Raw genomic sequence first — 4,856 nt, 5'->3', positions numbered from 1 at the left:
GATCGCGCCATTGCACTCCAGCCTGGGTGACAGACCGAGATTCTGTCTGAAAAATAAAAATAAAAAATAAAATAAAGTGGGCCGGGTGCGGTGGCTCACGCCTGTCATCCCAGCACTTTGGGAGGCCGAGGCGGGTGGATCACGAGGTCAGGAGATCGAGACCATCCTGGCTAACACGGTGAAACCCTGTCTCTACTAAAAATACAAAAAATTAGCCAGGCGTGGTGGCAGGTGCCCGTCGACCCAGCTACTCGGGAGGCTGAGGCAGGAGAATCGCTTGAACCCAGGAGATGGAGGTTGCAGTGAGCCGCGATTATCTCAGCCTTCCCAGTAGATGGGATTACAGGCGCGTGCCACCAGGCCCAGCTAAATTTTGTAATTTTTTTTTGGTAGAGACGAGGTTTCATCATGTTGGCCATCCGCCCGCCTTGGCCTCCCAAAGTTGTGTCTTTTCTCTGGTAAAGGGGTAAGACACAGCTTCGGAGACACAATTCTCTATCCTTCTCATGTCATTTTGCTTCTCGGCAAGGACAGGGGGAAACACAATTGATGACTTTACTTTTATTTTTTATTTTTTGAGACGGAGACCAGGCTGCAGTGCAATGGCGCGATGTCGGCTCACTGCAACCTCCACCTCCCCGGTTCAAGCGATTCTCCTGCCTCAGCCTCTGGAGTAGCTGGGACTACAGGCACCTGCCACCACGCCCAGCTATTTTTTTTTTTTTTTTTTTTTAGTAGAGACGGGATTTCACCATGTTGCCCAGGCTGGTCTCGAACTCCAGAGCTCAGCTCAGGCAATCCACGCGCCTGGGCCTCCCGGAGTGTTAGGATGACAGGCGTGAGCCACCACGCCCGGCCCGGTGACGGTTTTAAACAAGGCAGCTCAGAACAGAGCAGCTTCAGGAATCGCACCTGCAGAATGATATCACGTAGCCTCCGGTCTCGGCTCAGCAGGTGTGCTCTGAGCCCGTCACGGCCCGGCCTGAGGCCCCGTGAGCCGCGCGGCTGCCCCATGCTGTTGAATCCCGGGTCCGGGGCTGCCAGCTTTGTGCCCCTGTTCCCGGCGACGCCTGCACGGTGCCACCTCTCAGAAACTCTCCGTGCTGGCTCTCAACCACCTGTGACAACTGGGAGCCGGAAACAGGGTGGGGTAATACCTTGGACTCAATAAAGGTGCTGGCGCAGGGTCCCTCTCTGTCTGCTGCATTCCTCACCACCCAGTGTGGGTGGGGCCTGCAGGACCCAGGACCCATAAATAATCAAATCCTTACCTCCGCCTGGGCGGGGCCTGCAGGACCCAGGACCCATAAATAATCAAATCCTTACCTCCGCCTGGGCGGGGCCTGCAGGACCCAGGACCCATAAATAATCAAATCCTTACCTCCGCCTGGGTGGGGCCTGCAGGACCCAGGACCCATAAATAATCAAATCCTTACCTCCGCCTGGGTGGGGCCTGCAGGACCCAGGACCCATAAATAATCAAATCCTTACCTCCGCCTGTGGGTGGGGCCTGCAGGACCCAGGACCCATAAATAATCAAATCCTTACCTCCGCCTGGGCGGGGCCTGCAGGACCCAGGACCCATAAATAATCAAATCCTTACCTCCGCCTGGGCGGGGCCTGCAGGATCCAGGACCCATAAATAATCAAATCCTTACCTCCGCCTGGGTGGGGACTGCAGAATCCAGGACACATAAATAATCAAATCCTTACCTCCCCCTGGGTGGGGACTGCAGGACCCAGGACCCAGGACCCATAAATAATCAAATCCTTACCTCCGCCTGGGTGGGGCTTGCAGGCTGGCCGTGGATGCAGGACTCGTAATCAAACCTTTATCTCCGCCTGGTGTCTCTCCTAGCCATTGGAGGGGTGCTCCCCATGCTAAATATTCGAAACTCAAACGCGGGGTCATGGGATTTTCTAGTGGAGAAGAGGGTTTTCCATTCCAGGAAGCAGCTGGACCAAGGGCTTCCGTGCCCGGCCTTGGGAGGGGTTTGCAAACACCCCTTGTCGGACACAAGGGCACAGTCAACAGGGAAGTCACAGCCATTTACAGGGGCTCACACTTGGCCCACTTCACTCAAGCACCCTTCACAACCCTCGGCTCGCAGAAAACAGGCAGCACCGAGGCACGGACGACACGTCCCTCAGCCCATGTGATGTCCTCACCTCGTGTCCAGCCCACACCTGGCCGCCCAGGACACAGAGGGAGGAAGGGCCGGGCCCCAAGACCATGGGTCCACATCACACCAGGACATGGGAGGAGGAAGGGCCAGGCATTGAGACTACGGGTCCACATCACATCAGGATATAGAGGAAGGGCCAGACCCCGTGACCACAGTCCACATCACACCAGGACACAGAGGGAGGAAGGGCCAGGCCCCGTGACCACGGTCCACATCACACCAGGACACAGAGGAAGGGCCAGACCCCGTGACCACAGTCCACATCACACCAGGACACAGAGGGAGGAAGGGCCAGGCCCCGTGACCACGGTCCACATCACACCAGGACACAGAGGAAGGGCCAGACCCCGTGACCACAGTCCACATCACACCAGGACACAGAGGGAGGAAGGGCCAGGCCCCGTGACCACGGTCCACATCACACCAGGACACAGAGGAAGGGCCAGGCCCCGTGACCACGGTCCACATCACACCAGGACACAGAGGAAGGGCCAGACCCCGTGACCACGGTCCACATCACACCAGGACACAGAGGGAGGAAGGGCCAGGCCCCGTGACCACAGTCCACATCACATCAGGACACAGAGGGAGGAAGGGCCAGGCCCCGTGACCACAGTCCACATCACACCAGGACACAGAGGAAGGGCCAGACCCCATGACCACGGTCCACATCACACCAGGCCATGGAGGAAGGGCCAGACCTCATGACCACGGTCCACATCACACCAGGACACAGAGGGAGGGCCTGGCCTCATGACCACAGGTCCACATCACACCAGGACACAGAGGAAGGGCCAGACCCCGTGACCACAGTCCACATCACATCAGGACACAGAGGGAGGAAGGGCCAGGCCCCGTGACCACGGTCCACATCACACCAGGACACAGAGGAAGGGCCAGACCCCGTGACCACAGTCCACATCACATCAGGACACAGAGGGTGGAAGGGCCAGGCCCCGTGACCACGGTCCACATCACACCAGGACACAGAGGAAGGGCCAGGCCCCGTGACCACAGTCCACATCACACCAGGACACAGAGGAAGGGCCGGGCCTCATGACCACGGTCCACATCACACCAGGACACAGAGGAAGGGCCAGACCCCATGACCATGGTCCACATCACACCAGGACACAGAGGAAGGGCCGGGCACTGTGACCACGGTCCACATCACACCAGGCCATGGAGGAAGGGCCGGGCCCCATGACTGTGGGAGGAGACGTGGAAGCCGCTTCCTGCTCCCGTGCCACACCAGGGCACAGGTCATTTTATAGACTCTCCCAGGGCTGTGGAAGGAGGCGGGAAACAGGAGGCTAGTGTCCCCGCAGGGCCTCAGTGAAGGGAGGAGGGAGGAGGGGGAGGGAGGAAAGAGGGGGAAGGGAGGAAACAGATGGGCCAAGAGGAAGCCACAGGGGGCTTTGGGCAGAGAGGGGGAGTCTCAATGGAGAGGAAGAAGGAGGGAGAGGATGGAGAAGGAGCAGGGGGAGGAAGGAGGAGGGGGAGGAGGAGCAGGGAGGAGGGCGGAGTGTGGGGAGGTGACGGGGCCTGAGTGAGGGTGGAAAGAGGCAGAGAGGCCGGTGGCCTGTGGCTTGTCGGCCGACCAGATGTCCCTGTGCCAGGACAGCAGCCGCCCTCAAGGTACCCCACAGCTGGGGTGAGGGAGGAAACAGGGAGCCGGGAAAGAAATGGGGTGCAGGGAGAGAAGCCCCAGCCGTGGCTACGCGGGAGAATTCCACCCGGGAACATGGGATCCCAAGGCAGCCCTTTGAGCCATCCGCTGCGGCCCCCAAATGTTCTGTGCGTTCTCTGAAGCCCACACTGGCCGTGTCCTGGCGTCCAGCCCGGGGTGGGAGACAGTGGGGTGCGTGGGGAGCACCTGCGGAGTGGACCGGAAGCAGCCAGGAGGAGGCAGGAACGGGGCCCTGGACAGACCCCTGACCTGGGCTCCTGGTTAGCTCCAGGTTGGCTCAGGGGGAGAGATTGCAGGCGTGGGCTGCGCTGGGAGGGCCCACTTCCACCGATGGAGGCGGCACGGGCTGCCCAGGGTCCGGGCCACGCGGGGCAGGAGAGGTCACAACCTGCAGGGGGAAGAACCCGGGGGGCTTGCTGGCCAAGGCGCTCAGAGCCTGCAGGCTTGGGACTGCCAGTCCCGTGCCTTGACCCCAGGGCCGAGATGAAAGCACCTGTTCAGCCCGTCCTGGGGGATCCGGGAGACCCACCTCAGCCGTGGCCAGTGGCCCGAGTGGGGCCCGTCAGTCAGACACCTCAATGTCCCCTGCAAGGGCCCCTCTGACCACAGAGAACCTGTGGGCACACACCTCTGGGAGGTCCTTGCTGTCTCTAAGCCCCTGACCGGGGGACCCCGGGGACACCTTGTTGGGACACACCGTGGGGTCCCCTGGGAGGGATCTTCCGGTCCCCAGTCCTGGTCTGTGGGGACCCCGGCCCCTCCCCTGACCTCCCCCTCCCCGGCCCCTCCCCTGACCCTGGGCAGTGGGGTCCCCGTGGGAGTTCAGGGCGGTGTTTGCAGCCCAGCCGGTCCTGCTCCTGCGGTGGGGACAGATCCGTGGCGGGGGCGGGCTGTCCCTCCTCCTGGTGGCAGGAGTGTCCGCGCCAGCCAATCGCAGCGGCCTGGGTGTGTTTTAGGAAGAGTGTCCCGCAGAGACCCGG

The sequence above is a fragment of the Pan paniscus genome, chromosome Y (genome assembly GCF_029289425.2).
Source record: "Pan paniscus chromosome Y, NHGRI_mPanPan1-v2.0_pri, whole genome shotgun sequence".
NCBI classification, from domain to species: Eukaryota; Metazoa; Chordata; class Mammalia; order Primates; family Hominidae; genus Pan; species Pan paniscus.
This window is presented reverse-complemented; position numbering follows the sequence as displayed.